Source organism: Theropithecus gelada, chromosome 2 (genome assembly GCF_003255815.1).
Source record: "Theropithecus gelada isolate Dixy chromosome 2, Tgel_1.0, whole genome shotgun sequence".
NCBI lineage: Eukaryota > Metazoa > Chordata > Mammalia > Primates > Cercopithecidae > Theropithecus > Theropithecus gelada.
In genome coordinates this window covers 83005740-83029515 of record NC_037669.1, presented here as the reverse complement: position 1 = coordinate 83029515, position 23776 = coordinate 83005740, and the positions used below count along the sequence as shown (strand labels likewise).

At 44.4% G+C, this 23776-nt stretch overlaps 1 protein-coding gene across 3 annotated transcripts in view; it reads right to left on the bottom strand.

Moving 5' to 3' along the window:
• IL17RD (interleukin 17 receptor D) overlaps window positions 1-23776 on the bottom strand; it is an 81377-nt gene that overhangs the window by 38888 nt on the left and 18713 nt on the right. Inside the window, exon 1 of one of the 3 annotated variants that reach the window (XM_025377434.1) lies at window positions 13619-13647. The exons of the other annotated variants lie outside the window; for them this stretch is intronic. The gene's annotated coding sequence lies outside the window, so the exon portion shown is untranslated. Of the gene's footprint in view, window positions 1-13618; window positions 13648-23776 lie in introns of those variants that run through there. 3 annotated transcript variants of the gene reach the window in all.

Here is a 23776-nt window from a genome sequence, read left to right as displayed (position 1 = left end):
GCCATTCTCCTGCCTCAGCCTCCCGAGTAGCTGGGACTACAGGCGCCTGCCACCACGCCCGGCTAGTTTTTTGTATTTTTTAGTAGAGACGGGGTTTCACCGTGTTAGCCAGGATGGTCTCGATCTCCTGACCTCGTGATCCACCTGTCTCAGCCTCCCAAAGTGCTGGGATTACAGGCTTGAGCCACCGCGCCCGGCCTGGAACTGCATATATTTTTAAATGTCCTTCCCCACGCCTGACTTTATGATTTTCTTATTGCTTTGCCACTGGAACCAGCCATGCAGCTAAAGCCCAGAGATATCAACACAGACGCATACACACGCAACGCACACAAGCAAACTTTCTCCTTGGGTTTAAAAACAAGGCAAAACAAAGTTGTGCAGTCTCCTTAGTTTTCACAAAGCAAAAACTCAAGTACTTTTTCCAATTAGTCTGTTAAGGATCTGGGCCGTGTGTTCTCCCATGGCTGATACTCACAAATAGACAGGATTGTTCCATTTTTCCAATTCCGAAAACGTTAGAGACAAGCTATAAAACATGCCTCTGGACGGAGAGCCAGACCTTTCCCTCTGCTTCGTGCACCACTCCCATCCACTCAAATGAGAACCGCATGTTAGAGAACTGGCATCTTTAAGGTAACAGTCAACCCATCTGTAGTTTAAAAAGCATACACAGACTCAGATTAACTGTGTCTGTGTATGCTTTTTCCATAAATACTGGGTACAAAGAAGAAGCAAACAACCAACCACCCAAATACCCACCCAGCAAATCGGCTACTGACTCATTCTCACTTAGCTGTGAAAGAACAGTTACAAAGGCTTCACTCCAGAAGCCCAAAAAGTCTCTTCCTATGAGGGCAAAATAGTGATTAGACAATAGAGGAAAACTTAAAGCTATAAACATGATTGTTATGCCTAAGCTGAGAGGAAATGTTCAGATCAAAACACAACTACTAATGAAAAGCCTTAGGACCACACAGAGAGGTGCACCGAATTGTGCCGACTTCAAATACCACTGTTTCCGAGGCCCGGGGACTGAGTCTCCAAATACTATGTCACATCTGGAATTCTGCTTTTACAGCACAAATGCCTGTAGAAATGGGGGATTGTGACGTTGCCATGGGGACCCAGCCTCCTCCACCCCAACAGGTCCCCGGCAAGCCCCACACACATGCTTCCTTCAAGGTGGATTTCGAGTATTTGGAAATTATGGAAGGCCGTCCTTTTAGGTTTCAGTGTTAATGGAAACATTACAGGACATGCTAGAAAGCAAGGCAACCCCTTCTGTCAGCCGATTAAGTCTGTCCACATGGTGGTCTCAGACAGAAAAACCTCCTTAAAATAACAGTGGGAAGCAGTAAGTCAGCATTAGGCCCTTTTTCAAAATTTGTGGCTTTCCCCGACTTTCTCTAGGAAGGAGACAGGCTTCAAGCATCCTTTTAAACTCTCCTGTTTTCTAGCTGCAAAAATCCAAGTGAGTCAACCTATGCTCAAAACTGCCAGCCATTGGTAGCCCACCTCAGGCTCCAAGTAGCCTTGCCCTTGCTGAACTGAACCTCTCATGCCACCCTGCAGGGCTACTGGCCAATGCAGCATGTATTTGCTTTTAATTACTGATGACCCTGTTTTTGTTAAGAGGAAAAGGTTACTAGAACCTTTGGAGAATCCTGTGAAAAATAATCCTTCCCCAATTTCCCCCAGAGACTTTTCATACACAATTTTGGGAGGCTCCCAGAGCTCAGGAAGGCCACCCAAGGGCCTCTGAGGGGTTCACAGGCCCCCAGGTCCAAAGCCACATTTAGATGCAAAAAAATCCCGAGACCTCACTTAGAAATCAGAGAGTGCATCTTGGCTTTGCCAGTTCCCTGGGATGCAGACCCTCCAACTTACCTCTCCAGGTGTGGATTCAGATAGCAACATATGAAATATCCACACATATACCATAACCACCCTTGGGTGACCCCAGCTGGTTCTGTCCCCCAGGAGTGAATATTCTCCCATTCATTCTGACTAGAATATTCCAAGCTAAAGCCAGAATGACTCTTCTAATGAGTATCTGCCTCTGTCTGCAAGGTCTGGCCTTTCCCAGAAGCTTTCCAGGGGAGAGGGAAGAAATCAGCCCAGAGGTGAAGCCACAGTCACCAAGCTTTGACAGGCAGATGGGAGGAGAGGGTAAGGCCTCCTGTTTCACGGCCCTGCCCGGCCCAGGGGTGACACTCACGGTGTGTCCTCCTGATCAAACCATTTCCATCTAGTCTCTTAAACAGCAGGTCCTGAAACATCCCGCTGAGATGCAGCCAAGGTTTCTGAGTGCCTTTGAGTGTGTGTGTTGTCAGTATGTGTGCCCAGCCACACAGCCAACAACAACAACAAAAAAGCACCAGGAAGTCAGCAGTGCCGGCTCCAGGTGTTAACACTTAGCGCATCCTGCCCAGCCCCCTCCAGCTTGAGGCCGGCCGCATGGGAGCCGGACACAGCAATTAGACCCTTCCCGGGCCAGGCGCCTTTGTCCCCTTGCTAACATCATTAGTGTCTGACTTCCTGTGCACAACCAGGCCTCCCGGGGGGCAATCGCCGGCTGACCGGGGCAAGGCATTAGACTTCCTTTGTCAAAGACCCTCAAATGTTAACAAGCATGTGAACAAGCTTCTCCTCCCCCACCCCCTCCCACCTCAGCTGCTCCTCCAGCCCACCACTCTCAACTGGCTTGGTTCTCCCCAAGCTGTGGGAATCCGAGTTACTTGGGAGAAATATCAAGTCTCAATGCTGGGCAAGCAGCACTGCCTTTCTGCAGAAAGAGCCTCCAAACCTGATTTCCTAGAACCTTTCAGTATAAGCATGCAACTCACACTCGCTGAGTGCCCACTGGTTACAATGGCTGTGTAACCACCGTCCTGCCTTAAGTAGGGTGAAACAAAGAAAGGTGAAAGTCCCAGGCTGTGCCACACCCAGCCCAGTGCCCATCAACCATAGACGCACTCTGTTCCTGTGTTCATGGACTGAAGTGCAAAGTTGGCCTCAAGATGCAAGGACTTTGAAGGTTTGAGTGGTATCCTGAGGCCTTCAGAAAAATACTGGTGAGATCTGAAAACGGGATGAGTGTGAGTTGCTATATAGCTGCAATCCTACCATCATCCCTCTCTTGGCAATACTATCACCACCAAGGCCAAAATCACTTTGCTCTCATTTACCCCTCATTACCAAGAGTCGCAGCTTCTTATTTGGGGGAGAACTGTGGTGCATGTGTGCACACACATTGGCACACGGTATTTTCGGGAGGCTTCTGGACCCCTGAGGCCCCCAGACCTCTCACCTGCCTTACAGTCCAGCTCCACTCAATAGCTTGATAGCTTAAAGCCACGTCTGTTGAATAATAGAGAGTGGTTTTACTTTGGTGATTAAAAACAAAATTCAGGGCAGCCACAGTGGCTCACACCTGTAATCCCAGCATTTTGGGAGGTGGAGGCCAGTGGATTGCTCGAGCCCAGGAGTTTAAGACCAGCCTGGGCAAAATGGTGAAACCCATTTCTACAAAAAGTACAAAAATATTAGCCAGGCATGGTGGTACACACCTGTAGTCCCACACACCTGTAGTCCCAGCTACTCGGGAGGCTGAGGCAGGGGGATCGCTTGAGCCAAGGAGGTTGAGACTGTAGTGAGCCGAAATCACACCACCACACTCCAGACTGGGTGACAGAGCAAGAGACTGTCTCAAAAACAAAATGAGGGCTGGGCGCAGTGGCTCACATTTGTAATCCCAGCACTTTGGGAGGCCGAAGCTGGGGATCACAAGGTGAGGAGTTCAAGACCAGCCTGGCCAACATGGCTAAAAATACAAAAAATAATTTAGCCAGGCATGGTGGCACCCGCCTGTAATCCCAGCTACTCGGGAGGCTGAGGCAGGAGAACTGTTGGAACCCAGGAGGCGGAGGTTGCAGTGAGCCGAGATCGCACCACTGCACTCCAGCCTGGGTGACAGAGTAAGACTCCATCTCAAAAACAACAAAAACAAAAACAAACAAACAAAAAGTTCTAATGGGGGAGGGAAGCGGTTGATGTAAAATCTCCATTTAAAATAGAAGTCTTGGATTAATGCCATCCAACTGTAATCCTTTATAGGCAGTATTTGTTACAACTCAGTAACTGAACACTTTGTCCAAGATGTTGGGACTCATGAACTTTACAAAGTAGAAACATGAAAGGCAACCACTTACGCTGTTGAGCACATAAACCCATCCAGAGAGCAGTATCTATCACTTTTCAGATCACAGGTGACAACAGTCATGTGTGCAGCCAAGTCAGTTGCCTTGAATCAAGATAAAAAGTGAACTAGGATGTGGCTAATTCTTATTCCTTTCCCCCCCCCCCCATCACTGAGTGTGGAGGAAAATACTCATAATACCCACTGGATGAAGAAAACAGCTGATTTTCCCACTCCTGCTCAACTGCCTTTGCAGAGTATGGTATTTGTGGTCAACACAAAAAACTGAGTTAGATTTTGGATATATTTTACAATATCTGCGCATGAGCCACTATGAAGGATAATCCAAAATTCCAGCTTTCCAAAATGAATAATCTATGTCTCTGACTGCTACTTCAGCCACAACAAAACTCGTTCAGCTTCAAAATTAAGATATTGGTATAAAGCAAAGGACACCATCACTTACATGATGCCAAGTCCCCCACAAGTTTATTTTGATGAATGTTACAAGTTTCAAAGGGTAAAAAATTTCACTGTCAGTTCTTTTACCTTTTGCCAAACTAATTTTAAAATAGCAGGCAATCGGAAGGATATATTCAAACACTAATGATCCCTATAACTTTACATCTCCCTACTATTTGGATGGGAGCCAGCAGTCTGTTCTTAAACTATAAGCAATAAATCTAGAAGACTCTCTTTCCTAATTTCCCAAAGACACCACATGGAATTTCCATTAAAGCGCACACACACACACACACACACATGCAAACACACATACACACAATGACATACCAATTAAATCACTGTGTGACATTTAGGCCAGGAAATAATTATGTTTGCCAAGGAGTATTCAGCTTTGTTTTAATTTCCTTGAACCGCTAAAATGTCATTCTGAGAAGGCAAAGAATGATGTAAAAATGAAGTATTGATATCTTGGTCAATTTTAGATTTTGATAAATGTTTTTTTGTGGGTGAAGAAGGCAGTGGGGTGTTCCCAGGAATTAAGGTCTCCCTGCACTCCCTCTCCCAGGATTTCTGGCAAGGAGTGGGATAGAGAGGTGAATTAGAAAGCAAATCCATTGTGAGGCAGACACAGCAAATGGAACAGCAGGTAGGAGCATATTTCCACCCCGATGAAGTGGGCCTGGTGGTGAGTTCCCATTCCTCTCCTATAGGGCTGAGGCAAGCAAATGGCACACACAACCTTGTCCCTTCACCTGTCAACAGGAAGAAATCAATGTGTCTTGCCCCTTCATTAAGGCTTCCCATGGAGAAATGTTTACAAAATCAAAGTAATATGGTGAATTAAATTAGAAACCTGTAATATTTTGTCATGAAGTTAGCATGAAACAGAAGCTAACCAGAAAAGATTAAAAGCAGTGATTTTTTTTTTTTTTTTTTTAAAGGAAGGTCCAAAGGTTCTGGCTAAACCGACTTTAAGAATCGGGGAGTTCGTTGCTTTTGCTGCTGCGGCCACAGCCATGAGTATGCTCAGGTTTCAGAAGAGGCTCGCCTCTAGTGTCCTCTGCTGTGGCAAGAAGAAGGTCTGGTTGGACCCCAGTAAGACCAATGAAATCGCAATGCCAACTCCCATCAGCAGATCCAGAAGCTGATCAAAGATGGGTTGATCATCTGCAAACCTGTGACTGTCCATTCCCAGGCTTGATGCCGGGAAAACACCTTGGCCCGTTGGAAGGGCATGCACGTGGGCATAGTAAGCGAAAGGGTACAGCCAATGCCCAAATGCCAGGGAAGGTAACTTGGATGAGGAGAATGCGGATTCTGCACTGGTTGCCGAGAAGATACCGTGAATCTAAAAAGATTGATCACCACACATATCACAGACTGTACCTGAAGGTGAAGGGGAATGTGTTCAAAAACAAGTGGATTCTCAGGGAACACATCCACAGCTGAAGGCAGACAAGGCCCACAAGAAGCTGCTATATTACTATAATTTATCCTGTATGTTTCTTTAAAATTACATAAATGCAGGGGATTTTATGATTAGATGACTGTTCTCCAGTGAATAACAGAACTGTGTAAAATTAAAAGGGAAACTGACAAATCCAGAAAGCAGATGACAGTGTCTTCCTCTCTCCAGCAAAATAATCACATTACAGCCATGTGGAAACCTAAGACCTCCAACTCTTTCCAGAGAGTCAGGGCGGCTTGATTTTACAGACCAAGCTAAGGAGATAAAAATCACTTGCTGGTAAAAAACGGTAAATTCCATTTTGTGATTAGAATCACAACACATATGTAGCCCAGGTGTTGAAGAAGAAAGAATGAGCTCTGCCTCAAAAACAGCCTGACCAGGCACGGTGGCTTCCACCTGTAATCCCAGCATTTTGGGAGGCCACGGCAGGAGGAATGCTTGAAACCAGGAATTCAAGACCAGCCTGGACTCCATCTCATAGACCCCGTCTCTATGAAAAATACAAACAATTAGCTGGGTGTGGTGGCACATGCCTGTAGTCCCAGCTACTGAGGAGGATCTCTTGAGCCCAGGAGGTTGAGGATGCAGTGACTGCACCCTGCACTCCAGCCTGGGCAACAGAGCAAAGCTCTGTCTACCCCTCCCCCACCCCCATCCCGCCCCCCCCCCCAAAAAAAAAACTTAGCTGATCTAAAAGCAATATTTAACTATACCCTGACATTCTCTCCTCCTTATTTATTCATGAAAAACCTCTGCAAATGCCCCAGGATTTATCAACCAGATGTCTCAAGAGCTTGAAATACGCTTTTGCACTTAGGAAAGCCATTTTGAGTGAGAATAAGGGTAAACCAGACCCCTGCCTCTAGGTGTTTACAATTAGTTTTGGAAAACAAAGCTAAAAGACACAAAACTACAGCAGATAAGGTTACACTGCCTAGAATGAATGGGCTAAGTTATGCCACTGAGCTCTATGTGTAATAAGATTTCAGAGAAGGGGTAGTTGAACAGAGGAAGGCTAGCCAGAGAAGCATCTTCAGAGGAGGCATGTCAAGCTTTGGGGTTGGGGAGGGGAAGGAAGATTCTTTCAAGCAAACGCAGACCCAGAAGCTTGTGCTACCAACTGTACAACCCAGTGCCCAACACATGGTAAGCATTCTAGAAATGGTTGCTGTTTCTCAGGGATGACACAGAGCCTTTCTGGTCATCAGAATAAACACTTCCCACATCCCTGGAAGTGACCAACATGCCCTCATCGCTTCTATGTTAGACACCCCCAAATGGCCTGAAAAGATGGACACCATAGGACTGAAATGGCCAAGTGGGTTCAGCTTTGCATGTGGTACATCTTGGAGACCGGCAAGATCCAAATACAGTGGTCCTTAGAGATGTGAGCACAAGCCTAGATTTGGCAGACAGAAGCACAGGGAAAAGGTCTCTGATACAGGCCAAGGTGGCAATCGGGTAGGTGGAGAGATGAGGAAGGAAGAAGAAAGAGGCAATGAAACAGCAGCTTCAAAGGATGAATCCAAAGGACCCAAGAATTGAACAGATGGGATGAGTCAAACCCCAGGGCCTGGAGAGCAGAAGTGACACAAAACAGAAGACTGGAGCTGGGGTCTCAAAACACATATCCATTTCAAGATGGAAATTGATTCCCTGCCCCTAATACAGATGGAAGGTATTTAAGAAGGAGGAAGGGGAGTCCTGGTCACCAGCCACTTCCAGTTTTCACTTCTCTTCCCTCCATGACAAAAAAAACTTTTGGTGTTAGGTTAGTGCCACAGAGGCCTAAGTTGGGAGTCTCTAACCTTCCCCGGTTGCTCTTACACACCTTAACTTTCCTGTCTGTACTCAGAATAAACCAGTGTCATGCTTCCAGACAGAACTCACTAAATACTAAAGAGGTAAGAAGAGATAAGAACAAAGGCCCTTTGTTAGCTTTTACCAAATCTTCATCAACTTCCCTACAGATCAAGACCACTAAAAACAATCTTTAAAAATGTGACATTGGCGCAAAAGGACAAAAAGGACAATACTGTATGACTACATTTATATGAGGTATTTAGAGCAGTCAAATTCATAGAGACATGAATAGAGATAGCCAGGGGCTGTGGGGAGAGGAAAATGGGGAGTTATTGTTTAATGGGTATGGAATTTCCATTTAGGAAGGTGAAAAAGTTCTACGGGTGGATGGTGGTGATGGTTGCAAAACATTGTGAATTTACTTAAAAATCTTCGAACTGTACACTTAAAATGGTTAAAATGGTAAATTTTATGTTATGTATATTTCAACACAATAAAGAAAAAAGCAAAAACAACACAAACAACAAAAAAAAAACATTAAAGGAAACTGAACCAGTAAAGGAACGATAACAACAAAACAGTGTTAGGGCCACATATGCAGGAAGAACTAGAGACTAGAGGGTGGAAGACTGGAGTGAGGCAGACCAGATAGTCAGCAACTGCAGCAGTCCATATGTAACATGACAGGGACGACAATGTACTGATGAGGATCAAAGGACAGGTCTGAGAGGCATTTTTAAGGAAAAAAATAGCAGGACTTGGTGACAAATGCAATACACAGGTGATGATGAAATATTCAAAAGTGACTTTCAGGCTGTTATTTGGGGAAGTCGGAAGATAGTGATTTTAAGGCAATTGTTATTTGGGGAAGTCGGAAGATAGTGATTTTAAGGCAATAACGAGAATACTGGGGGCCAGGCGTGGTGGCTCACACCTGTAATCCCAGCACTTCGGGAGGCCGAGGCAGGCGGACCACCTGAGGTTGGGAGTTTGAGACCAGCCTGAACAACATGAAGAAACCCCGTCTCTACTAAAAAAATACAAAAAATTTGCTGGGCATGGTGGTGCATGCCTGTAATCGCAGCTACTCAGGAGGCTGAGGCAGGAGAATAACTTGAACCCGGGAAGCAGAGGTTGCAGTAAGCCAAGATCGCGCCATTGCACTACAGCCTGGGCAATAGGAGCAAAACTCCATCTCAAAAAAAAAAAAAAAAAAAAAAGAGAACTTTTTTTCCCTCTGGGGAAAGAGGGTCTTTTTAAAAAAAAGTAGGCTGCAGAAAAACAGTGAAAATGAGGTGCCTACTATCTTTTTACAATATCATATATTTTGGGGGGAGGGGAGAAATCCAGGATTAAAAAGCAGGGAGTCATGTATGAAGGTATGCCACAGAACCTTAAGGACAGATAGGCTAATTCATAAGAGGTACACAAAATTAACAGAAAGTGTAAAAAATAACAAAAAGCCAGGAATTAGGCTTTGTGAGACTACCCATAGTTAGGGCACATATGGAGGAAAAAGAAGATTGAAAAAGTGAGGTTGGCAAGGTAGGAAAATGATATATACTTAAAATAAAGAATATTCAACAGGCTACAAGTAAAAGAATGTCAAGATGGATGTTTTCAACATGAAAGCCATCTTTTTAAATGCTTTTTAAACTTTTTCCTTTGTTTAAATTTTTTATTTTGAATTTTTGTGTAATTTTGAACTGAATGTGAATTTGAATGTGAATATTATATATACACATAAGTGTATATTATTTATGGGGTACATGCAATGAAAACTTTTTCTTTTCTTTTTTTTTTTTTGAGACGGAGTCTCACTCTGTCGCCCAGGCTGGAGTACAGTGGCCGAATCTCAGCTCACTGCAAGCTCCACCTCCCAGGTTCACGCCATTCTCCTGCCTCAGCCTCCCTAGTAGCTGGGACTATAGGCGCCCGCCACCTCACCCGGCTAGTTTTTTGTATTTTTTCAGTAGAGACGGGGTTTCACCGTGTTAGCCAGGATGGTCTCGATCTCCTGACCTCGTGATCCACCCGTCTTGGCCTCCCAAAGTGCTGGGATTACAGGCTTGAGCTACCACGCCTGGCCTTTTTTTTTTTTTTTTTTTTTTAAATTGGGGTCTTGCTCTGTCTGCCGGGCTGCAGTGCAGTGGTGCAGTGGCATGATCTCAGCTCACTGCAGCCTCCGCCTCCCGGTTCCAGTGATTCTCTTGCCTCAGCCTCCCGGGTAGCTGGGAGTACAGGCATGTGCCACCACGCCCAGCTAACTTTTGTATTTTTAGTAGAGAGGGTTTCACCATGTTGGCCAGGCTGGCCTTGAACTCCTGACCTCAGGTGATCCACCTACCTCAGCCTCCCTCCAAAAGTGCTAGGATTATAGGTGTGAGCCACCTCGCCTGGCCAAAAACCTTTTTGATTATACAAATCTCTGAGCAAATAATTATATTGCTAGATCATTTAAAATAGTTCCTCCATATTAATTCCTGAGTTTTCTGCTGTCATTCAAACTCAACTCCTGGTTTTACAGGAAAAATAGAAAACATATTATTAGGACCACTTAAATCAAATGTTTTCATATGTTTGAAACTTAAAAAAAAAAAAAAACCTGCCACTGGCACTGGAAAAAGGTACTGAAAAGACGCTAGTTCACTGTCAGGCTTCTGCGTACAGATACCGAGTCGGGCATCCTGGAGGCAAGGCTGTGCTCAGAGCTCACAATTCTGCCAGAGAGCCCTCTAATCTCCCACATTATGGAGAAGAACACAGAGAACCCATGTCATGATATTCCCCAAGATCTGCTCAGCACTTCACAATTTGAACCATTGTTAAAATATACCTTTTTTGCTGTTTTTGAAACAATGCTACATGGAAAATGTAGACTACCAACACTGAACTATGAGCTCCAAATCAGGTCTTTTTTTTTTTTTTTTTTTTTTTTGAGACAGAGTCTTGCTCTGTCGCCCAGGCTGGGGTGCAGTGGTGCAATCTCGGCTCACTACAAGCTCCACCTCGCAGGTTCACGCCATTCTCTTGCCTCAGCCTCCCAAGTAGCTGGGACTATAGGCGCCCACCACCACGCCCAGCTAATTTTTTGTATTTTTAGTAGAGACGGAGTTTCACCGTGTTAGCCAGGATGGTCTCGATCTCCTGACCTCGTGATCCACCTGCCTCGGCCTCTCAAAGTGCTGGGATTACAGGTGTGAGCCACTGCGCCCTAAATCAGGTCATTTTTTAAAACCAGATACTCCTAACCAACTAGTCTAAGAGCTAGCATTTAGAATAACTGGCAATTTCCCAGAACTCAAAGAGAAATAAAAGTTCAAAAGATTGGCTAGAACAGTATCAGTAGGACTCAAAGTTATCGAATTAGATTTCAATTCAGGCAAACCATTTTTGTTCAAAGCTCACAAAAATGGTGAATGTTTGCATAAGGACACTAATATAAGCATTAATTTTCAGACTATCCTGTTTTGGACATCATTCAACATTTGCTACCATTTGACAGATGTACATCCATAGCCCCGAAAAGCTTAGTGGGTCAGTTTTGGCATCATGGCTAACAACTTTCTTTCTCAAAAGTAGGGTGGAAAAGCTGAGGTGTGGTTCATCTCTGAAATGTGATTGATCTCTGAGATGAGGTCTACTTTGGGAATATTACACCTCTAGAGTTTATTTCCAGACATCCACAACAGGTTTAGGGAAAGTAATATTTCAGGAAACAGTAACTATTACACTGGTTCAATGCTTATCACTAATGAACATTTATTATGCAGTAGCAGAACTGTGACTGACCTTCATAACTTTTATTTTTAAATTGGAGACAAGGTCTCACTCTGTTGCCCAGGCTGGAGTACAGTGGTACAATCATGGCTTACTGCAGCCTTGAACTCCTGGGCTCAAACAATTCTCTGCCTCAGCCTTCTAAGTAGCTGGGAGAACTACAGGCGTGTACCACCATGCCTGGTTAATTTTTAAAATTTCACTCTTTGTAGAGATGGGGTCTTACTATGTTGCCCTGGTTAGTCTGAAACTCCTGGGCTCAAGCAATCCTCCTGCCTCAGACTCCCAATGTGTTGGGATTACAGACGTGAGCCACAGCACCTAGCCAACCCTCGTAACTTAACCACACTACACTGATGTTTTCCTGACGATATAACTTTAATTTAAAAACATAACTTTTGAGGTCATAAAAAAGAACTTCTATAACCACTGGTCTGAACAGAACCATGTCATCTTACAAGTTCCCCAAAATAGCAAACGCCTCTGTATTTCATCTTTAAAAGCTTGACACTCAGGACTTATTTTTCAGGGAATATGTAGCTATTTTTTGCAATGTTAGCAGTTTTCATTTCTGAGGGATGGAATAAACATTAAAATACTCTTTGTTCTCTAATGTATTTTTTGAATTAAAAATACTATATACAATTGAACATAATCCTGAGCAGAACAACTAGTGATTATTAAACATTAATTATTTGTCACTTCAGATTAGAAATTTTTGAAGGTCAATTTTTTGTACATTATCTGTATACACAAATTGCTAAATGTTATTATTTAATATTTGTTATAATAAACATTTCTGGGAGAAATAAAAAAGCTTGACACTCTAGGTTTCTTTTACAATTCTCCCCATACTAGAACATCATGCCAACATCCTAATAAGATTGGTAGTAATGAAAGATCAACCTCATTTTCTTGGCAACAATAGGCTTACAGAAGAATCACGTAAGAGAAAAACAAACACTATCTGATAAGGAAAAGATGGATTCTGTCTTCCACCGCAGCCCTTGGGCTCTCAGATCTGGAACACTGTTATCTGATTGTATCTGCACAGTTTTAACCACGAGGGCACTGCATGGTAGAGGAAGCAGAACAGAGGAACAAGGACCAAGAGCAGCCCCTGCCCCATAGCCTGAATGCTCTAATAGCCACAGGAAAAAAAAAACTCAAACAGGGACACATGGAGCCTTCCTAACTCTCCCTTTCCCACTGACACCAAAAATAACCAACCATAAACTTTTAGCACCTCTCAAAGACTTCAAGAGAGGCATAAAGGGCAATGCTTTGGCCTAGCTAAAGATTTTCAAACCAGTGCAATTCCTTTCTTTACTGTTTTATTAAAATATGCAAGCACAGTACTTATAAACAAAGGAATCATTTCAGTTTTTGCTTGGAAAAATGGGAGCCAATACATTCCTTCTGGGAATTCAGGGTAAAAGTTTTACAAAAACAGTGTCCAGATGTGCTTAAAAATTCACTCTGTTCTTTCTTTTGGGGAGAAGTGGAGGGAGAAACAAAGGGTAGGAGAGACATTTTATTAAAAATTGAAACAGTTGGCCGGGCGCGGTGGCTCAAGCCTGTAATCCCAGCACTTTGGGAGGCCGAGACGGGCGGATCACGAGGTCAGGAGATCGAGACCATCCTGGCTAACACGGTGAAACCCCGTCTCTATTAAGAAATACAAAAAACTAGCCGGGCGAGGTGGCGGGCGCCTGTAGTCCCAGCTACTCGGGAGGCTGAGGCCGGAGAATGGCGTGAACCCGGGAGGCGGAGCTTGCAGTGAGCTGAGATCTGGCCACTGCACTCCAGCCTGGGTGACAGAGCGAGACTCCGTCTCAAAAAAAAAAAAAAAAAAAAAATTGAAACAGTTATTGGTTTTTCTTGGCTCACCCACTAACCTGCTCTCCACTGACAATGCGGGAGCACCTGAGGCAGAAGTGCGTGGCATCCCTCCCCTTCCAACCGCCCCATCTGACCTCCTCCACTCTGGCCTCCTGGCAGGGAGACAGGGCCTGGCTGACCGCGGTGTTGGTGTCGCCAACCTGAGCCTCAGGAACTTCTCTAACTTCCAGAACATCCTCGGTGACAAATGGTTCCACCAGGTGGTGATGAAAAGTTGTGTGTGTGGGGGGGGGGGGGGGGGGGGGGGGGGGGAAGAAGAGACTTTGAAGGCCAAAAGTTCTCAACTGAGAATCAAGCATTTCTTTATGAAAACAACCACCCTGGGGATAAACCTTCATTTAAAAAAAAAAACAAAACTTTAAACTGGAATGTTTTGTCAACATCACATCCCAGTTTTAACCTGGAAGCTTTGCTGAGATTTGAAGCTTCCTCAACCCAATGACTTCATTCCCAGAGTCCTTTTTAACCACAGAGAGATTTAAATAGTCTGTTATAAAGTTTCCCTTCATTTTCAGAGGAGCTGGTGCTGGCACTGAGTATTGAAGGTAAATGAGTGTTTCAAACGGAGCATAAATAGACAGAGAATCAGGCATATATTATGAATAAAAAGATAATCCTAATAATAGTTTACATTATCACAAACCAAAGTTTATATGAGTAGCTAAGCCCCCTTTCAAAGTAGAGAGCAGCTGCTGGTACGGTAGAGGAAAATGGTATGTCAAAAATTTGACCTACCTTAAAGTGTGTTTAACTCTGCTGTCAGCCACTGCTTCCTTCTGCCACCTTACACCAGGATGGAGGCAGGGGCAGTATCCTTTTTGAAGTGTTTTGTTTGCACAGGCACAAAACTGTCTCAGTGCTGGAGGGACCTATCTCCACTCTACCTTGACAATCTCCACAAAGGCTACGTCATTCTCATCAGTGATGAAGTAAAAACAGGGACTCCTTCAGAGGAGCCAGTCCTGAAGGTGCCCTGCTACTGCCTCCTTAGAGTGCGAGGAACATCTCCAGGGTCTACAGCCTCAGTCCTTGAAGGCTGCCAGTACCACTATCACAAGTAGGCAGAAGGCTGGGGAGCTGTGCTTACACACAAATCTGCTAAGTCACAAATCCCCTAGGCTTCATCTGCACCCAAAAATGCTGGCCCCACATAAACCACTTTAACCCAAAGCCCTCACCATGAGTGAGAGGAATATCTGCACTCAATAGGGTAATCCTGCCCTTCTTCATCGAGCTCCCAGGATGTGCAGAGTCCAGGGTCAGGCCCTAGGAAGATGAGTGCCATGTGCCTAGGGCAGTGACATTCAGGTGGAAGAGACACACCTGGGTTTTCTGAGTGAAGACTAGGCGAGAGGGTCACCTTCTGGAAGTGGCCAGCTTCATGTTTCCAAATTAGAACACAGCGTTACAACTCGAGTCAATTATCTAAAGTTAAATATTTCTGTACCTACAGGAGCAAGAGGCACATCAGAATCATGGAAACAGTCCACGTCACTGGTCTCCTTTTTCAATTTCCACAGATATTAGGCCCATTTCAAGATGTTCTCACCAGGAGCCAAAAGCTTTATGCAAAGGTGGCTGAAGCTTCAATCAGCCCAGGGCAGAATGAGGGCAAAGAGCCCCTAGTAACGAGTGGACTCCAAGGAAGAGAGCCCCTCTTCTTCCTTCCTTTCCTCCTGTCCTCATAGCAGCAGTGTGGCCCCTGCCACCTAAGGATATGAACATTCATGCAATGAGTGACCAGCATTGGGGAGAACCTCAAAGGCTCCTGCAAGCATAAAGGATTGACCAGCGGGTCCAGCTTTCTGCTGGCAGAGGACCATGAGGTATAAGCCACAGAAGAGGGATTGCCAAATCACGGGGTGTTGGATAAAGACTCTTAGAAGGTGTTCACAAGCAAGCTTTATTTGAGGTGAGGATATTCAGAGGTATGAGCTGCACATACCATGCACATCTCAGTCCTTTCTGCAGAGGATTAAGACACCCTTTGCTCTGCCACTGCTGCAGGTGGAGGCACTGGTTTCAACCACGGTCCCTTCCCAAAACAACTTGTCATCACTCCTGTCTAAGCTCAGTGTGCTTCCAGAGGGTGTGACCCCTGGAGATAAGGCATTTCATCAAGTCAGCCTTGTTGGTGCCCTCATGCTCTAGGGCCTGTTATCACACACGGTTGCCCTTTTGGTCTCTGAATGAGTGACCTCTTCCCTAGCTGCTCACCATCTCTTCCTCCTCTGGCTTGTGTCACAGACCCTGTGGAGGTGTCCATCTTCCTGACAGCCTATCAGGCATTCTTGGCTCCTCTCCTGCCCACAACAGGATGCCAGTGCAAGCCATAACCTTATTTCTTAAAGCTTATCTCTGCTTTTATCTTCTCTATCTCCCTGGTCCCTTTAAGTCCACCCACCCATGTACTCAAGTCCAGGATCTTCACTCTGGTGTATTAAGGGTAGTCCCAGACTCACCCTTGTGGAGGGGAAGTAACTGCTTTTACATTTCCCAAAATGTTATCATATCCAGGGATCTTCCCAGAGGACTTGCTAAAGCAATGCCACTTCAACCAGGGCAGGTGGACAATCACTCAGGATAAGTGTTCTTGGACTGAGAGGGAAACCCACAGAACAGCAATGCCTGTGTAAGGGGCAAGGACCTGTGGGTGGGGCGGGGCTCAGTCAGGGTCCTTCTCCCCACTGTCTTCAAACAGAGCTGCTGCACTCTTATCTGCTTCATGTTGGGGTTCCCAGGAAGGAGTCATTTTTAAAAATAGGTAAGGAAGGTGTAGGTGTGTGTATGTGTGTATCACTATTCTGAAGAAGACAGCTTGGTGTAAATGGGAGTAAAGAGGGTAAAAAATCAACGACTCAGTTCTGCAATTACCCATGTGCAGATCAACTGTCAAACAAACAATTTCTATATCTGTGGCTGCCTTTGTTCTGCCCTCGCCAACACCTAGCACAGTACCCAAATCCTCTCCAACCCAGACAGTGGCTGACAGAAAGGCTTCTGGGACTGTCAACACCCCAGTGTGATTCAAAGCTCCCAGGGAGTCTGAGGCGGTCCCCTTGTTTATGGATTCAGTGATTGATTGGGCCCTAAAAGCTCCTGGCCCAGAAGACTAAATGGGTTGTAATCAATCATTAACAATCGTGTTGATGTTAAAAATTGGGAGATGCACTGGGTCTTTGGCCATGTGGATGAGCTGGGTGAGCACACATGAAATGTAAAGGATGGAGGCAGGTGGAGACATGGGCACCCTCCATGTATGCAAGCAACACAGGCTCATCAAAAGTGACCCGCAGAGCCGACAGGCCACATTTTGCAAAAATAAAGCTGTGTCTCAATTTAAAAAATAAAAACTATATGTAGGACAAATGCTTTTCTTGTATTAGAGAAAGATCTGCAACAATGGCCATAGGTTGGGTGTTATTTCCCAAGTGAGATGAAAAACAGACACCCAGGTGCAAGGGGCAAGAGTCTAGGTGGCAAAAGAGGTGGGCAACTCAATAAGGACATGGAGTGGGTAGGACAGGACAATTACACCCTCCGAATTAAAGGTTCAAATCACCTCAATCAAAATAATAGTTAAAATCTTAAGAATAATTCTAGTCTAACTGTCCCATTTTACAGGTAGTAAGGAAACTGACAGTCATATGGGTCACCTACCCTGTCCATAGTCACAAGCAGTCAGCCTGAGATGCTCTCATCATACACGTCGCAGTGACCTCAATGTGACAGCCTAACCAGGGTGGTTTCTAGCCCAAGATTAGGATTTTTTAAAAACTTCAATAAAACACAGTTAATATATATTCTCTTTATGGGTAATGTGTGATCAATCCAAAAGCTTTGGGGAAAGTACACGCACACACACACACACACACACATACTCTCTCACGCACGTGCGCACACACACATACTCTCACGCACGCACACGCGCACACACACATACTCTCTCACGCACGTGCGCACACACACATACTCTCACGCACGCACACGCGCACACACACACACATACACACAAAGGAACAAAGGTTTGCTGACCAAACTGGCAGTACAAATAGAATTTCCATGATAATATTCAGATTCAATTATTTTCATAATATGCTGGTAAGTCAGGAAGACTCACTAATCAATCATTCTTAGACTTACTAATCAATAATTATTTTAAATTCTTATTTATTCACTTAAAACATCTTCCCTAACACTCTCTACTAAGCAACATTTCGCCCACACCTAGCTTTAATATTACTAGACTTAAAGGCACTAAAACATACTCAGAAGGTAAATCACCAGATGAAAGATTTAGGCCTCTAATAAATCCAAAATCAAACAAGTATAAGCCATCACCAAAATAACAAAGGCAAAGAAAAATTATAAATGGGGCTGGGTGCAGTGGCTCATGCCTATAATCCCAGCACTTTGGAAGGCCAAGGCAGGCAGATCACCTGCGGTTGGGAGTTCGAGACCAGCCTGATCAACATGGAGAAACCCCATCTCTACTAAAAATACAAAATTAGCTGAGCGTGATAGTGCATGCCTATAATCCCAGCTACTCGGGAGGCTGAAGCAGGAGAATCACTTGAACCCAGGAGGCGGAGGTTGCGGTGAGCCAAGATTATGCCATTGCATTCTAGCCTGGGCAACAGAGTGAGACACCATCTCAAAAGAAAAAAAAAGAAAAAAAAATTATAAACAATATTTCGTGTGTGTGTGAGAGGTTTTTTTTAGAGATGGAGTCTCTGTTGCATAGACTGGAGTGCAATGGCGCAATCTTGACTCACTGCAACCTATGCCTCCTGGGTTCAAGCAATTATCCTGCCTCAGCTTCCTGAGCAGCTGGGATTACAGGTGCCTGCCCACCATGCCCGGCTAATTTTTCTTTGTATGTGTGTGTGTATTTTTAGTAGAGACAGGGTTTCACCACATTGGTCAAGCTGGTCTCAAACTCCTGACCTCAGGTGATTCGTCCACCTTGGCCTCCCAAAGTGATAGGATCATAGGCTTGACCCACCTGGCCGATAAACATTAATATTATTAGGATGGAGATGAACGAGTACGTGTATACTGCTGATAAAAAGACTGCAGACAGTCACTAAAGCAGTTACCATGTGGCCAGGCACGGAGCTGGATGTTTTAAAAACAGTATCTTGCTTACATCCTAAAACAACCAACAACCCTGGGAGATGAACTATTAATAACACATTTTACAGATGAAGAAATAGCCTCAGGGAAAAATTTGCCCAAGGTCTAAATAAATGGTAGCAAATGGTGGAGCTGAGATTCGTGAAACAAACCTATTCTTTTCTCAAAACACAATTCCTCCCAGTAAACTGGTTCAGTCATTATACAGGACAAGCTGGTAAACATGTAGGTAATGAGAGCCACAAATCCTTTGACCCAGTAATTTCACTTTGGGGAATAAATGCCAAGGAAATAAACCAAAACATCAAGGGAGATGGGCAGGAAACCCATCTGTATGAAGATGTTCATAGCAGCTTTGTAACAGTCATAACTTGAAAACAACCCAAATGCCTCATCAAATGTGGGGTGAGGACTGGCAAAAAGGGGAGGGGAGCTTACAACATGAACATATCATATGGCCACTAAAAGTGACATGTCTGTGGACTACATCAATACATGGAAATATCTTTGGAAAACAAACGTAGGTAAAAAATAACCATAAATAAATAAAACACGTACAGTGATTATAGCAGCTATGCAACAAGATCTGTTTGTGTGTTCAAGGGTAGAATAATCAGTATGTAATGGAGCTTAATACTCAGTAAACTTCATTTTTCTTATAAGGTTGAAGTAACCAATTTGTAAAGGCAACACAAGGAAACTCTCTTTAGAGATGCTATGATCCATCCAGAATGTTTTCTTCCTGATCTAAGGAAGTCAAGTTTTCATATAAAAAATAAAGAATGTCAGGCATGGTGGCTCACACCTGTAATCCCAGCACTTTGGGAGGCTGAAGGGGGCAGATCACTAGGTCAGGAGTTCGAGACCAGCCTGACCAACATGGTGAAATCCCGTCTTTACTAAAAATACAAAAATTTGCTGGGCGTGGTGGCACGTGCCTGTAATCTCAGCTACTAAGGAGGCTGAGGCAGGAGAATCGCTTGAACCCGGAAGGCGGAGGTTGCAGTGAGCCAAGATGGCACCACTGCACTCCAGCCTGGGCAACAGAGCGAGACTCTATCTCAAAAAAAACAAAAAGAAAGAAAAAAGAAAAGAAGACCCACTAATTTTAAAGCCACCTCCCCCCTTTTACGCTTTCAAGTCAGTCCTATTTTTAAATCAGATTAACAAAACCTCCAGTTATAAGCCCATAGCTCACAAAATTTTTTGTTACCCATTTAGCAAATTTATTTAAGAACACATACATTTATAAATTGGAACATTCTTTCTGCCACCATTTGGTTTGTACTAATAAAAGTCCACACTCCCTGAATCTCATTCTTTTATAACACATTTGGAAAAGTAACACTAAGATAACATAAATCAATGAGGGTAGAGGAGGTGGGTTTAGGAGCGTCTGAACACAAGCCAAGGTAAAGGTCATATGCTCAAAGCATAAAGCAGGAAGTTTATGCCTAATTGCCTTTTTTATATGCTCTCCTTCCCCAAAAAGGAATACAATATGCTCACACAGGTTCTTCATCACACTCTGTCTAGGGAGGCAGGTGGGCCCAGTGAAGCCCAGAACACCCTCACCTCTTTGCACTGGGCTCACCAGGCCCCTTGGATGGCTTCCTGTATATCCTATCACTGCAGAAGAATGGGAGCATAATTCAAGAGCATCCCAACTAACCTCTGCACCTTTTAAAATGAACAAGGTTGAAAGGTTGGGGAAAGAAGTGGGCCAAAGATGGTGCTATCTTTGGAAAAGAAAAAGCAGATTCCTGGCCAGGCATGGTGGCTCACGCCTGTAGTCTTAGCACTTTGGGAGGCAAGGCGGGTGGATCATCTGAGGTCAGGAGTTAGAGACCAGCCTGGCCGACATGGTGAAACCCCGCCTCTACTAAAAATACAAAAATTAGCTGGGCGTGGTGGCACTTGTCCGTCATCCCAGCTACTTGGGAGGCTGAGGCAGGAGTATCACTTGAACCCAGGAGGTAGAAGTTGAAGTGAGCTGAAATCATGCCATTACACTCCAGCCTGGAGGATAAGAGCGAAACTCCATCTCAAAAAAAAAAAAAAAAAGCAGACTCCTTCACTCAGCAGGATTGTCCTCTGCCTGGGCAGATCTCAGGTCAGTCTTCAACCTAAGGTTCCTTCTTCTCTGTACTTACTCACCCATATTGGTAAGTCCTGTCAATTTTCCATTTTACCCTATGTTTGGGATGACTTACTATTGTCCTGCAAGCATAAAGCACCACAGTGTGCATCCTGCACAGAGCCAAAGCTCCATGATACCACCATGTCTACCTTTGAGGGTGAGCTGTCCAATAGGGTAGCCTCTAGCCACGTGTGGTGATTAAATTTAAATTAAGTTTAAGTAAAATTAAAAACAGCCAGGCGTGGTGGCTCAAGCCTGTAATCCCAGCACTTTGGGAGGCCGAGACGGGCGGATCACCAGGTCAGGAGATTGAGACCATCCTGGCTAACACGGTGAAACCCCGTCTCTACTAAAAACTACAAAAAAAAACTAGCCAGGCAAGGTGGCAGGCGCCTATAGTCCGAGCTACTCGGGAGGCTGAGGCAGAAGAATGGCGTGAACCCGGGAGGCGGAGCTTGCAGTGAGCTGAGATCCGGCCACTGCACTCTAGCCTGGGCGACAGAGCGAGACTCCGTCTCAAAAAAATAAAATAAATAAAATAAAATAAAAATTCAGTTCCTTAGTTGTGCCAGCCACATTTTAGGTACTCAGTAGCCAAAAGTGGTTGATGGTTACTGAATTGAACGGTGCTGGAAAGAACATTTTTTGTCACAGAAAGTTCTGTTGGATAGCACTGGGCTAAAGAGCTCAGCACCTGCCCACGCCTGCCTCTGCAATAACAGGTGACACTCTCTCACAGCTGGGCAACTATTCCCAGCTGTCACCAGGCACCACAGGCCACCTCAACTGACACCTAGATAACTCAGGTTCACGTGGTCAGCATATTTATTTTCATTTACACACAGTACAATTGATAGTTTTTGGTGTATAGGTCCACAAGGTATATGCATATATATGTATGTATCCACCGCTATAATCAATATACAGAACAGTCCCATCATCCCAAAAACTTCCCTTGTACTGCCCCTTTGTAGTCAAGCCCTCCCTCCATCCCTCCAAAACCCTGGCAATCACTAAACTGGCAGCTTTTTAAAAAACTCAGATTCCTGGCCTTCCCCTGGAAATCCCACTTAAGCAGGTCTGGGGTGAGGCCCGGAATCTCCCCCCACGCCAAGAATGCTCCTCAGGTGATTCTGGTGTTCGGCCAGGTTTGGGAATCTTTGGGGTAATTGCCTAATCTGAGTTTAATTTAATTATCTCCAAAGTGCTGTCTAGTCTCGCTCTCTTTCCACCCCCCATTAGTTGCTTTGTTGCACATGGCAGCCATCCATCTGAGACAGGGTGCTTGGAAGGCAGGGCAAGTCTGACTGCTGGGGGCACAGGCAGGGTAAGAACTCTGCAGCTCCGGTTTCTGGCAGAGAGAGGCCTCTCCGAGTCACATGGACTCTCATCTTAATCCCTTCCTGGCTCTTTGTGCCATGGAATCCTCATCTGGAAAAAAGGGAACCACATCAGAAATAATCATCTACCTCCGAGGCTTGCTGGGAAGTGATGACTTAGATAACATGTTCAAAGGCACTGGGCTGCCAGGACGAAAGGTACACTGTCCTGGATATGTCATCACCTCACCAGATTTCCTCTGGATGCAACTCTCCTCACCCTATTTACTTGATGGATGTGAGAGATAGGGACTCAAATTACAATAAAATTGCAGGCTTTTTGAAAACAAACAAACAAAAACTCAAAATATTTTTTCCTTCTAAATTCATGATGCCAAGGGTGAGGTACCAAATTCCATTTTTAAAGAGGAATTCAGAAGAATCAGCATCTTCTCAGAAAACCTCCTCCGCTCAGAAAGTAAACAATTACAAAGGGGGGGCAAAACTTGAGTTTAGCCATTCTCTTCTGGCTTGCTCCTGCTATGCTGAGGATTCCTGGAAAACACTTTGAAAAGTTTAAGATGATCAAAGAAAGGGCACGGCCAACACAAGAAATGCTATCATTTAATATCACATGTTTATTTAGCCCCTCCAAGCCAAAGAGGGAAGATTGTTTGAAAGGGAGAGAATGCCTGCTTAATCAACTAAAAATGCATTCATTACTATGCTATTCACTGCGGCTTTCCTGAAATCAGACACTTTTGCCCCTAGACCATAAGATTGAAGCGATTTGAAACGAAAATATTTCCTGTCCACTGCTTGCCAGTTTCTAGCCCCAGAGTGATATAACAGATGACATCCAGTACAATAAATGCTTTTATTAACCATAAATTTGAGACTGCTTTAGGGATTTGAAGTGTTGGGTTTCATGCTGAAAAAATGTAATGTTATCCACAGACCATCAGTGAGTAACAAAAACAGAGGCACAGGTTATGCTACTTTGATCAAATTATGGCAAAAAATTGTCTTTTGCATTTAAAATAGTAGTTGCATTCAGGGCATATCTTCAAGGAGCACCACAATAGTTTAATCATATGTCTTGGAGAGTTTCATGGAAATTCATCCTGAGTGCAGATTTATAGAACCAGCAGCTTCTGTTAAACAGATAGGAAGCTGAAAAGTGTTATGAGGCTAAGAGGGCTGAGAAATCAAAATACTAAGATGGGACCCCTAAATCAGGGTTTCTCAGTCTCAGCGCTATCTACATTTTGGGCCAGGTAATTCTTTGTCATGGAGGGCTGACTTGTGCATTTCAGGATGTTTAGCAGCATCCCTGAGCCCTTCTCATTGACTGCCAGTAGCAGCCTACCCTAGCTGTGACAACCAAAAATGTCTCCAGAAATTGCCCAAATCAAGGTTAAGGCTGCAGTAAGCTGTGATCACGCCACTGCACTCAAGACTGGTTGATAGAGACCCTGTCTCAAAAAAAAAAAAAAAAAGAAAGAAAGAAATTCCCCAAATTCCCCCAATCAAAAACCACTGCTCTAAATCAAAGTCTA